Genomic DNA, 14166 nt, shown 5'->3' with positions numbered 1-14166 from the left:
AGGCACACAATGATCGTGACTAGTCCAGCTAGCACCCTTATGCTAACGGCAGTAAGTATTTAAGATAAGATAAGATGAGAAAACCTTTATTAGTCCCACGATGGGGAAATTGCATTTTTACAACAGCTTAAAAACTAGAGCAGGGGTCACTAACAGGCGGACCGCGGTCCGGATCCGGACCCAGAAGCTGTCCCATACGGACCCGGAGCTACAGACCAAACCGAACGTTTTGATTCCAAATCTAGCGGGACACCTTAATTATAACCGCCGCAGCTATTGCGATCGTTACGGTAGTTATTTAGTGGACGCGAGTTAAGCCATCCCACGTGATTTCACATAGCCAATCGATTCTGTGGATCGTAGGCAGTAAAATTAGCGACTCAACAGTAGATGAGAGAAAGTTGGAGGTTGGAAAAAAATTAATAAACAGAGATGGTGATAACAGAGAGACAGAGAGGAGAGATACAGACGACAGAGAGGAGAGATACAGACGACAGAGAGGAGAGATACAGATGACAGAGAGGAGAGAGAGACAGACGACAGAGAGGAGAGAGACAGAAGACAGAGAGGAGAGGGACAGACGACAGAGAGGAGAGAGAGACAGACGACAGAGAGGAGAGGGACAGACGACAGAGAGGAGAGACACAGACGACAGAGAGGAGAGAGACAGACGACAGAGAGGAGAGAGACAGACGACAGAGAGGAGAGACACAGACGACAGACAGGAGAGGGACAGACGACAGAGAGGAGAGACACAGACGACAGAGAGGAGAGACACAGACGACAGACAGGAGAGGGACAGACGACAGGCAGGAGAGGGACAGACGACAGACAGGAGAGGGACAGACGACAGAGAGGAGAGACACAGACCACAGAGAGGAGAGAGACAGAAGACAGAGAGGAGAGACACAGAAGACAGAGAGGAGAGAGAGACAGACGACAGAGAGGAGAGAGAGACAGACGACAGAGAGGAGAGAGAGACAGACGACAGAGAGGAGAGAGAGACAGACGACAGAGAGGAGAGAGAGACAGACGACAGAGAGGAGAGAGATACAGACGACAGACAGGAGAGGGACAGACGACAGAGAGGAGAGAGATACAGATGACAGAGGAGAGGGACAGACGACAGACAGAAGAGGGACAGACGACAGACAGGAGAGGGACAGACGACAGAGAGGAGAGAGAGACAGACAACAGAGAGGAGAGAGAGACAGACGACAGAGAGGAGAGAGATACAGACGACAGACAGGAGAGGGACAGACGACAGAGAGGAGAGAGATACAGATGACAGAGGAGAGGGACAGACGACAGACAGAAGAGGGACAGACGACAGAGAGGAGAGAGACAGACGACAGAGAGGAGAGAGAGACAGACGACAGAGAGGAGAGAGATACAGACGACAGACAGGAGAGGGACAGACGACAGTGAGGAGAGACACAGACGACAAAGAGGAGAGACACAGACGACAGACAGGAGAGGGACAGGCGACGGAGAGGAGAGAGGGAGAGATACAGACGACAGAGAGGAGAGACACAGAAGACAGAGAGGAGAGAGAGACAGACGACAGAGAGGAGAGAGAGACAGACGACAGAGAGGAGAGAGAGACAGACGACAGAGAGGAGAGAGAGACAGACGACAGAGAGGAGAGAGATACAGACGACAGACAGGAGAGGGACAGACGACAGAGAGGAGAGAGATACAGATGACAGACAGGAGAGGGACAGACGACAGAGAGGAGAGGGACAGACGACAGAGAGGAGAGAGATACAGATGACAGACAGGAGAGGGACAGACGACAGAGAGGAGAGGGACAGACGACAGACAGGAGAGGGACAGACGACAGAGAGGAGAGAGAGACAGACGACAGAGAGGAGAGAGAGACAGACGACAGAGAGGAGAGAGATACAGACGACAGACAGGAGAGGGACAGACGACAGAGAGGAGAGAGATACAGATGACAGACAGGAGAGGGACAGACGACAGAGAGGAGAGGGACAGACGACAGACAGGAGAGGGACAGACGACAGAGAGGAGAGAGAGACAGACGACAGAGAGGAGAGAGAGACAGACGACAGAGAGGAGAGAGATACAGACGACAGACAGGAGAGGGACAGACGACAGAGAGGAGAGACACAGACGACAAAGAGGAGAGACACAGACGACAGACAGGAGAGGGACAGGCGACGGAGAGGAGAGAGGGAGAGATACAGACGACAGAGAGGAGAGAGAGACAGACGACAGAGAGGAGAGGGACAGACGACAGAGAGGAGAGAGATACAGACGACAGACAGGAGAGGGACAGGCGACGGAGAGGAGAGAGGGAGAGATACAGACGACAGAGAGGAGAGAGAGACAGACGACAGAGAGGAGAGGGACAGACGACAGAGAGGAGAGAGAGACAGACGACAGAGAGGAGAGAGATACAGACGACAGACAGGAGAGGGACAGGCGACGGAGAGGAGAGAGGGAGAGATACAGACGACAGAGAGGAGAGAGAGACAGACGACAGAGAGGAGAGGGACAGACGACAGAGAGGAGAGAGAGACAGACGACAGAGGAGAAAGTTGATAAAAGGAAGGTGAGACTGAGAAAGGAAGAGATAAATATAAAAATGTCCAAAAAGAAAAATGTGCACAGTAAAGAGTTTTTAATCCACAATAGCCAGACTCCTGTCTGGTCATCTTACCACTGGGAGCAGTAAACCAGTATGTTTGATATGTTCAGAAACTGCAGCTCTTATTAAAAGTGCCAATGTCAAACGGCATTATGAGACAAAACACAAAGGTTTTGAACACACACACCCACTGAAATCTGAAGTGTGATCACAGAAAGTTGCTAGTCTCAGGCCAGTCCACCGTCTTGAGCAACATGCTCAGTTTGATGTTACATAACAATAAATTTGTACTGAATTAATTTGATTTGACAGTCAAGTATTGATTACATTCAGGCTACTTAATAATATATCACAGTATATAGTTAAACATTATAATCTTCTGGACCTTTGCTTCCAAAAATAACCTCTTTAAATTTTTGTTGAATACCCCTGCACTAGAGTGTCAGAAAGATAGTCTGACCAAAGGAGACGAAAGACTTAACTGGCACAGTCCGAGATGAATAAACTACGAAACCTGATATTACAAAAAGTACAGTAATAAATAAAATATATACATGTAAGTACAGTATATGTATGTAGCCCCCAGAATAATATCTTGGGCTTCTAAATAGCATGCAAATAACTATGCATAACTAGTTCTTTTGATTTATAGAAATGTTACAGATGTGTTCAGTTTCTTTATTTCTTCATGTGATGTTGAGGTTGATAGAAATAATGTGCTTTGATGTTAAAGTGTGTATTGTAGTTTGGTTGCGATGTACTGTGTGCCATGTGCTTGTTCGTTGAACAACCAATGATGTTTAGCCCTGTTAATGTGATTGGAAAATTAAGTGTCATGCCATTGGTTTTGTATTGTGATTGGCTAAGGGGCGGGAGTTAGAGAGTGAGAGAGGTGGAGAGGTGCAGCGGACGGACATGGACATTGATATTGACACTGGCTTTGTGTGAGTACTCCAACTTTTATTTCTGCTCGCTAGAATGAAAGGGCTTCAACGTTTTTGGCCACCATGTTCACAAGCGTCGACCAGGCCTGCAACAGGGGTTTGTTGTCATTTTTATTTTGCTTATCTGTTTCTATTTGGTCGCCGGCTGGTGTGTGTGTGGGCCCACAAAATTGATGTTAAAATAAGAAAGTGATATTAATAATTAATGTTTTCTTTTATTTCAGTACAGACTTTTGATACTGTGTTTTATGACTGTGAAATATATTAAGTATTGTACACCTATTTTATGTGACAGCAAGCTGCTGATATTTTATTTGGCTCAACCAAAAGTATTTTTATTTATTTTCTCTTTTAGTTAATAAATTTGGATATAATTGGCGGATATAGTTGTTTTGGTTATCTGTTTTATAGGTTGACACAGAATAATAGACAACTATAAGGAGTACTGTACTAATTCATTTCATTCTGTTCCTCACACTTAAGAGGTGTACATAAATTAACTTTGGGAGTAAAGTTTATGAGCTCAGGGCGCTGTCCTTCTGTTAAAGGGTGAAGGAAGCGTTACATGTAGTAGTGTGAGTATGTACAGTATACGGATATTACTGGTTAGCAGTGTTGAAAATGTACATTGTAAAGTTGGTTTATGATTATTTCACAGGTGTAATATGAGTATCAGCAGTGTTCATTGTACAGTCTGACTGCAGCAGGGAGAAAAGATCTACGTAATCTCTCCTTCGCACAGCGAGGGTGGATCAGTCTGTCACTGAAGCTGCTCCAGAGTACACAATTTAAGGCAAACAATGATCTTGACTAGTCCAGCTAGCACCCTTATGCTAACGTTAATTGTTGTCAGAGTAAATGGACCTGCTGACCAGCAAATTGTCATATTTACTGAGAAACTTTACATAGTGTGTAGGACTTGTCACAATTCAAAGTTTAATCATCTGCTTGTATCCCATTCACTCGTGTACTGTATGTTCAATGTCCTCTACCTGACATCTCACCTGACAAAGTAATCAAGAAGTCCAGCTCTGTCCTGGGCTGTCCCTTGGACTCAGTGCGAGAGGTGGGTGAGAGAAGGGTCCTGGCAAAACTGACATCCATGCTGGACCACGAGTCTCACCCACTGCAGGACGCCCTGTCTGCTCTGGGGAGCAGCTACAGTGACAGACTGATTCACCCTCGCTGTGCGAAGGAGAGATTACGCAGATCTTTTCTCCCTGCTGCAGTCAGACTGTACAATGAACACTGCTGATACTCATATTACACCTGTGCAATAATCATAAACCAACTTTACAATGTACATTTTCAATACTGCCATCCAGTAATATCCATATACTGTGCATACTTACACTGCTACATATACTGTACTCACATGTATATATTTAATTTACTACTGTACTGTTTGTACTATCAGGTTTCATAGTCTATTTATCTCAGACTGTGCCAGTTTAGTCTTTCGTCTCCTTTGGTCAGACTGTCTTTCTGACACTCTAGTGTTTAAGCTGTTGTAAAAATGCAATTTCCCCATTGTGGGACTAATAAAGGTTTTCTTATCTTATCTTATCTTACCTGGGCTTCATGTCTAGGGAGGAGGGGTGGTGGTAGACAGTGCTATCCAGTATTTGTATTTTAGGCTATGACTTTTAAATAGTGTTATAGTGTCATAAATAGTGTAAATTTAATACTGTCAGTGCTACATATCGTTCCTTTAAGAACTGTGATGCCTGGATTTTTTTTTAACATTGCAATACATTTACATTCAGTTATTTGGGCGACCATTTTATCCTAAACCACTTACAAGTGAGGTACAAGGCAAGCAAAAATTTAAGTTGAGGAGAAAAATTTATAGCATAGCAATGATGAGAAAAGGCATGTGAGTGGATGATAAAACCCAGAGATGTAGTATAGATTGAAAAAAGAAGAGGAGCAAGAACTGATCTCTGTGGCTCAATGGTAGAGAGGTTGAGAGTTATAAATATAAGTAAGAATGAAGCCAGGCCAGAGCAACAGTAATAGAGTAATTGATTGGTTATAGGCATTTCATCTCTGTTATCTCTGTTACAGCAGTGTAATTGTAATACATGACAGGCACAAGAGGGGCCTACAAATCTGCAGTATCCAGATGTATTATTTTTATTGCCATAGTTAATATTAGTAACAAGCAGTGTATGTTACTGGTATAATATGTTTCACTTAAGAAGAATCAACCGCAGGATCACTTTAGAAATAAATTATGAGAGGCACCACCACATACATGAAATTATGACTACATGCATACACCCTTTAGTTGCAGTAATCAAATATAGCAGCACGTTTTCTTTCTTTCTTCACTGAATCTTACTGTAATTACTGGCACATTTACTCTTGTATCATAGTTTTCTTTACGTACAATTTTCAGGAATTTGTACTACTTACTTTAGTATTTCCATTATATGTTAGTATTTCTCTCCTATATTTTTTTCAACAACTTAGTAGGCTAAGTAAGCTCTATCTTTAGATAACAGAACTAATAACATTGAAAAGGCAGGGCATTTAAATTCATAAAAATATTTTCTTCTATTAAAAGTTGTTAGAACATCAACAGCAACATGAAATGAATAAAATGAACCATTATCAGACTTCATATAATAGCATATGTAAAGTGTAAAACCCTGTGACTGTGTTTCTGTAGTATAAGAAGTTTAGGTGAAGTGATTGTGGTGTTGGGAGGGGTCATGAGGGAGGAGTCAGGAGAAATTAGTACAGTAACCCTTCGAGGACGTTAGGTGGCGCTGGAGAGCATACATTTTGCGGTAATTATGGTATGCAATAGGGGGCGATAGAGAGCACAAAGTGTGTGTATGCAAGATATGGTTTACAAATACACACAACTATTTTGACTCAGTTTACTATTTTTTTGAGGACCTCTCTGAAACTTTGAGGGAAGCATAAAAACAGCCTCTGGAAGTCATTATAGTGAAAAAAAAGTGAGGACCGGCCTAAATGTCCTCACTTTGTAAAAATGTCCTCACTCCAAAGGTTTAAATTTCACTATAGTCCTCACAACGATGGTCATACAAACACACACACACACACACACACACACACACACACACACACACACAATCATGTAAAGCAGTCTTCAGTCTGGCTACATAACGACCCCTCGTACAGTATTTGGATCACGAATATCGCGCTGCATATTTTTGAATTGGTTTTTCACTTTTATAAAATCAGATCAGATTTTCATATTAAATGCAACATTAACTCTGCCTGTGGGGAAAAGAATCATCAACCAGCAGCAGTAGGAAACTAAATATGTAGTAAATATTAATAAAGAAACTGGAGTTGGCTTGTGGGATTAAAAAAAGAAAAACTGAATAGTTAGTCAGAGGAACTTCTCTAACTTTTTCAACAGAAATAACAAGGACAGGATGTTACAGAGCTGTCCATAAAGTTTGACTGACAGCTGATCTCTGGAAAGTGCCGTGTAGAAACAGCAGCGTAATGAGCGCTGAGCTAAGATGGAGAGAACATTTGTAAAAATGAGAATCCAGAGAATTACCATTTTAAGAAGGAACTCATGAATGAGAGATGTCGCTTCATTACAGTCTTTCCTTCCTTTTTGCATTTTCTCTCTTTAAAATATCTGTTCACAGCAAAATCACATCAGACCTGATCTGCCAACATACAGCTACGTTCACATCACAGACCCAAACTGTACACAGATCCAGAATGTGACCACAGCTGAGGTCCTGATCCACCACACGTGCACAGATTTCTGTCCGGAGCCTAAATTAACAACAATAACAAGGTGTCGACACCGACTGATGGCGACGGGCAACATGCAGCCGAACTGATCGCAGAGCCGGCCAATCAGATTTAGGATCACGTTCAAGAAACAAATCTAATCTGTGTTACTTGAGTTAAATAAAAGTCCACTTCAGCTGTGACGTGAACATAAAAAACCATTAGGGTTGTTCTCAATACATTTTTTTGTGTTATTACTTTAGGCACATTATATTTGTTAATACTCTTGATTTTGATGAAATTCCATAAGGTTCACATACTTTTTCTTGCCACAGTATGTTAGTATTAGAGCAGCATGCAGCCTCAGATTTCTTTATCTTGTTAATCTGTTAAATAAAACAACTTAATATTGAACCAATTCTGGTCCTAATATCATAACATTATAATAAATCATAATATGAGCATCTCAAAATGTGCAGAAAAGCTTAATAACAAATGTAGGTCAAAGTTTACAGGAATCAGTGTCTCCTCCCCGTAACTCGGAGTGAAGAGGATTGTTTTTCAGGAAGCCGGCGTCACTGTGTGTTTTACAGTGAGCTGTCATTTTGTTCTGTGGTTCAGATGCCAGTACAGTCTGCCCGTTGTCATGGATATAACTCAGACTTATTAACACCACTACTCTAAAGCGCTGCAGGCTACTGAACACACACACACACACACACACAGATAGCAGTTAACTGTGTGTGAACGCTGCACAAACAGATCCTGAAATGCACACAGTAAAAAACTTAAGTTCTCCAGAGGGAACAACAATGTGCAAAATCAGCCACACACAACGGCACACACTCCTAAATAGATGTTGACACACACACACCACTCTCAGTGTGTCGCCCTGTTTGCTTTCCCTCTCCCCTCTCCAAACTCCCACAGTTCCACAAACAGTGAAAAAACGCCAACCCCCGCCCCCCCCCAAAGCTCCTTTCTTTCAATTCATGTCTTCAGAAATGTGCAAACAGTGTTAAACAAAAGAGACGAGGCCCATAATAACAAGAGGAAAAAGAAATGTAAGGGGCAGAGGAGAGAGTGGGAGAACGAGAGGGGGGAGAGAGGGATGGGTGTTTGTGTTTGTGCCTGAAGCAGGGTTTGTGCAGACAGGGCGGGGGGAATGTTTTCATTCATATTTTCCACCCAGTTAGTTGGGAGCCAGGGAGGCAGAGGCAGAAACAGGATAGAAAGTGGAAGCGAGAGCAGACAGGAGACACCAAAGATGTGTTTTCATTTTGGCACATTTCCACTTCAGCTCTCTTCCTGAGAAATATTCAGAAACGGATCTGGGAGTATCCACCTGTACAGGACCGGGTTCAAGAGCACGTTATAAAACTGACTCCAGAATAAAGTCTGAACCTTTCAAAACCCCCAAATGTAAAGTGTGGCAACTAAAAATCTACAAGATGAAAAGCAGCAGATGTGTGCCAAGAAAAGAAGGTGAAGGAAACAAGATGTCCAGAAGTCCACTTGTGATCACAGACCAGCCACCAGCGTGTCACAGTATATTAACTACATTAATATCCATTTGTCACATTAGTCACAGAACCAACACTGCATCACTGCTACCTGCAAAAGTCACTGTGCATTTAGACAGTAATTATAGTGTGAAACCTGGTCCAAAGCAGCCTATTGTGACTCTAACCAGCACCTTCCCAAATGTCTGTCCCCGTCTATTTCCAGCAGCCAAAACAAACAAGCTCTGCAGACTTGGTCTGTGTGGGGTTTCTCACCTAAATGTGTAGTTTAAGCCTGCATGTCCTGTATTTAAGCCACTGCAGCACTGCAGGTGTGCAAAAGGAGGACTCCTCAGCTTTGCTCCACATTGCTACTTGTGGTAAACTAAATGGTCTAAAGCCTATAAACCAAGTCATCTGCACGTCGGAGTTACAAAATGTTTCGAGCTCTTTTTAAGCAGAACTCAAACTCAAATCTGGAAGAAGAAACTGTAACTTTCCCAGCATGCTCACTGGAAGGAAAAGTAGCTGCCAAGGACTCGGTTACTGCACAAGCTGTTCAAGAGAAATTAGATTATCACTTTATTCCTATTTTGGAACCAGATGCCTTTGACTTAAACAGTTTTAAAAGAAAAGCAGTGAGAGGCTGAAATGCATTAGCACATTCACAGTGTATGGCGGCCATATGACTTCGCTTCCCACTGTTGGGGGAAGTGTAAAAAATGAATTGCCTTTCTGAGGTCGACAGCCTCTTTAAAATTGCAGGCACTTCCAGGAAAGTCAGGAACACATCATTTCACATGAATGCCATTATGTCCAAGTTAGTAGAATCAGAGTATAAATATCTGCTCAGCGCCCACACACTGCAAAAACAAGACTATGAGAAAAACCGTCAATAAAGAGTAATACAGGATATTTTGGGGCTCCTTGATAGGAACAAATCTGGGGAACCAATAGTTTAACAGGCTTTCCACAGTCGTCCTGTTCTTAAGGCAGGAGAGGAATGTCATCCAGCTGAGCTACAATGTTCCCTGTGTTCCTCTTAGAAGGAAACACTAATACCTCTTTATATAAATGATTACACAACGGTCGGCCAGTTCACAAGAAGGGGCGCCTGGTGTGTATGTTCCACTCTCATTCACACATGAAGAGGCAGAAAAAACAAACAGAGAGCCGCAGAGAAAAACACCGAAATACAAAATACAGACAAGTAAATAGAAACTGACAGCAACAGTTAACACACACACACACAAATACAATCAATGGGACAGATCCACTAATGCCAATTTACAGAACAGAACTGAGTTCTGCAGTGAGAAGATGAACTATGATCCTGTTTAAAATATATCAACTCCAAAAATGATTTTCAGGCTCGTATTTTCATTTTTATACTTTATACAATTTATAAAAAAATTTTTTATACAATTCCAGAATCAGCCTGTTCTTCTTGTACCTCTTCCTCTGTCTGAAACTGTTCTCTTTAGCTCCTCTTGGTGCCACCAGGTCTTCCATCAGATTCAGAGGCTACGAATGAACCACAGTTTTACCACTTACGAACAAGCGCTCTGTAAACATTTCAAATATACTACTCCTGATAAAAAAAGATTTGTTTTGTGCGCTTCCTGATGTCACTTTGTGCGATGATTCACACCATCTTTTATTTTGTTTTCTGGTGTTTTTACGTTGGCACCCCACTGCCCCAATTTCATCTCATTAAAATGAATGAGGCGCACATGTTTTTTCATGCTGTGCTGATGATCTCAACATGGCCTTGAACTAAGCCCTCAAAGTGGCCAATAAGCCCCTGGTTTAGATTAGAGGTGTTTGCGGAGGTTTCATACCGTGTTTTGCTGCCAGAGAGAAACATGTTTCCTAAAAATATTAAACTGACTTTAGTGCAGAGATGAACGGAGCAGTCGTCTGAAACATGGTTTGCATCCTAAGAGTGGTTTGCATCAGAGCTGGAGTGTGTTGAGTAACATCACTGAATGATATCAGGATGGTAAAATAGAACTCTGATTATTTTATACGTTTATTAACGTCCTGCTTTTTAACATCAGAATACTTGGTGAGGCTTTTTACCTGCTCGTCTGCTGGTACACGTCTCCACGATCACGAATGAACGTGACGATGACAAAAACAACAAGATTGCTTAGCCACGTTCTGACAGCTGCAGCTGCCCTTTGCTTCACTTTCAGATTACAGCCTGGAGTTTTAAAATGTGACTCCTCATTCAGATCCAATAAAATGCTGCAGAAACACAGACTATGGAGCAAATAAAAGGTCTTGTGGAACAACACGTTGATAGGCTTTCAATCTGATAGCTGTGTCTGGCCTGTTTATTATCGCTGCATTTACGAATATGAGGCGGTGTCCGTGCTTATGCAAGTTTTTCTGAAAGCAATATGTATCTGCAGAGTGTGTCCCTGTGTGCAAAGGTAATGTGTGTCTGTGTGTGTGTGTTTTCTTGAGGGCTCAGGCCCTCATTACATGCATGAGACAAATTGTACATTTGTGCGCTCATAGGTGTGTGTGCTTTTGTAAGACAGATCAGAGTAACTGTGTGGGAGTTGTTTTAAAAAAGTTCCCTTGAAAGATAAGAGACCAGAGAAGAAGGGAAAACGGGGCTACAGAGCGGGAGAGAATCGAGAAAAATAAAGGAACGTGAAAGGCAGCGTGATGAAGTGGAGATTAAAAAAGGCACAGGAGAAAAAGAGAGGTCACAGCGAGAGAAGGTGAGAGTTTCCCCTTCTATTTGGAAGATGTCATGAAAGTTACAATCTCTAGATGCTCTGTGTGTGTAAATTGGTTTTCACCTGCTGTTTGATAAGGTTTTCTTGACCAGAGAGTTTCCTATGAGCCTGTCCTCCACTGACTTGATACTAAGGATTGCACTTCTATACAGGGCTCCAGTATTCAGACATACACATAATCCGATTCTGAATCCACTCTTCAGCTGTCAAGATTTTCAAATAAGGATTAAACTAAGATCTGTAACCAGATTTTGTCGACTGAATTGCCAGAAATACTACAGATTTAATAGGAACGTTAATGTTTAACTTCATTATTCTAAATACAGAAATCAACACGTCTCCACCACCTGTTGATCTTGTCAGTCACAGTAACTCTACTACAACACTTCATGCTGTGATAGAGCAGCGCTGCTTTTTTCTAACATATGATCTTTGGTTGTAGAAACTTCATTAACCAGATAAAAGTTTCATTTTGGCGTTTTAGTTTTTGGCTAGTTACTCAGGACATTAACATTAATTAGCTGCAGCTAACGCACTGAGCCAGTGGCAGAGTTTCTCATTATATTTTAATCGAGAGACGCAGCGAGCGCTGGTTTAAAATGAACCGCCTGAAGCATGCTGGTGGTCTGGTGGTTGGCATGCACACCATTTGGCTACAATAGTTTAATTCGAAGAGATGACCTTGTTTGGTTGTTTGTTGTCTCTATCTCTCTCTCTGTGTTTCTTATCTGTATCTGTAAAAATAAAAAGCCAAATGCCAAAATGTTGATTAACATGATTCAGCCTCAGAGTTTAGAGTGTTTCAATAACCTGGATCCAAATCAGAAAGAGAAGCAGCATCAATGCCAAACCTATTATGTAATGATAAAAGTTGTCTTATGGTCACAACCTTCTATTTGCACTCTTTTAATTTGCACACTTTTGTTTTTGCTTTTATTTTCTGCTGCAGACTGCTGTCTGCTCCAGCAATGACCCAATTTCCCTGCAGGGTTGATTTAATCAAACTTAATCTAATCAGATCTAATCTAATCTAGTCTGTGATTTATAATACCACTATCTACTTTGTCTGAAGAACAGCCAGAAGACTCTCCTAACTCCCTCCTTCTCACTGTCAAATCCCAGCGTGTTGCCCTGAATACAGACAAGCGGATAAGGAAAAAAATGGGTATAAATACAGAATGAAGAACTGTCGCTCCCCTGGCGCCTTAAACGCCACCACACATAAACTCTCACTCACACACACACACACACAGAGAAAATGATTGGAGCAGACAGTCAAGTGTTTTCAGTTCTGCGAAACATATACAGGTCATGAATATTAACACAAACCAGTTGGTGGCGAAGGGAAAGAGAGAGGAACAGCAAGAGAGATGTGGTTTTGCTGTCATGTTGTCAGGCAAGAAGCTGTGTGTGTGTGTATGTGTGTGTGTGTGTGTGTGTGTGTGTGTGTGTGTGTGTGTGTGTGTGTGTGTGTGTGTGTATGTGTGTGTATGTGGGGGAGAGAGAGAGAGACTCTGGGAAGGAGTATACAACCAATTAGCTGCAATAAACTGCCCTGAACTGGTTCATTGTCAACACTCGTAAGAAGTGGAAGAAAAAAATACTGAAGAGGGAAAGATAGAGAGGCATAAGCTCTGTATTTTAATGTGCATCTTTAGTGCTAATCGGCAGATAAATACTCTCTAAGCTCGACTTTCCACACCACTCACACCTAAACTGACAAGTGTGCACATTAAAGAACACAAAGACACACTCACAGGGTCCGTCAGCAAACACACTCAGTTTTCCTACGGTGAGAGTGAAAGAGTCTCTGAGGAAACGTTTCCAATTCAAGAAAGTGAAATCAAGCAGAAACTTCACTTGATTCCTACTTTGTTGTCAGTACATAATAAATGAGATTCAACTCTGAGTGACACATTCGATACAGACAGGACTCCGTCCAGATGTGGTTGTAGCGCTCCAGAACAGCAGGGCTCCAAGAACGCGACAATTGTCACTCACACATTCTGACAGTGACTTAAAGCCATTCTGAACCTGACATAGCTGATGCTCACAGATGGTGCTAAATGCATCTAGTGAACGCAGACAGGGAGAAAAATAAGAAAGCTGCAAGAAAGCTGGAGAGAGGGTGAAATCAAAAGACAGAGAGAGGGAGGGCTGATTAAAACAGGCAGAAAGTGAGAGCACTTACTCCCACCTCTCTCCATGCCTGCTCTTCGGTGTCACCCTGAGACAAGAGTTAATAGGCCAGCTTTCTGCCTGTGCTGCTCCCGCAGCCCGATACTGAGAGCTGCTTCACTGCAGAGCCTCCAGCTACCCTGCAGGCAATTTGTCTTTTAGCCAACGCAATAGGTTTTCACTCACTTTTTTTTTCTTTAGCTAAATCAACATCTCTCAAGCAAATAAAGCACAAACATGCAGACTTAGAGGTGCTAAGTGTAGCATCAGTAGATGATTAGCACATTCATTTTGAGATATTAGTTTAATCACCATGAACCAACAAGGCCCTTGACACAGGAGAGGGAGCCTCCTCTGACTTTTATCTTGTGTCCCACTGAGGTAAATGTCACAAGAAATCTGCATTATCACTTTACAGCTGCTTTTCCCCCTCGTTTCTTTTT

General features: G+C 42.3%; 1 protein-coding gene across 2 annotated transcripts in view; it reads right to left on the bottom strand.

Moving 5' to 3' along the window:
• The window catches only part of jade2 (jade family PHD finger 2), a 157162-nt gene that overhangs the window by 86538 nt on the left and 56458 nt on the right, over window positions 1-14166 (bottom strand). The window lies entirely within an intron of this gene.

This window comes from Anabas testudineus, chromosome 14 (assembly GCF_900324465.2).
Source record: "Anabas testudineus chromosome 14, fAnaTes1.2, whole genome shotgun sequence".
Taxonomy (NCBI): domain Eukaryota; kingdom Metazoa; phylum Chordata; class Actinopteri; order Anabantiformes; family Anabantidae; genus Anabas; species Anabas testudineus.
The sequence above is the reverse complement of the archived record's forward strand: the minus strand, read 5'-3'. Positions and strand labels throughout refer to the sequence as shown.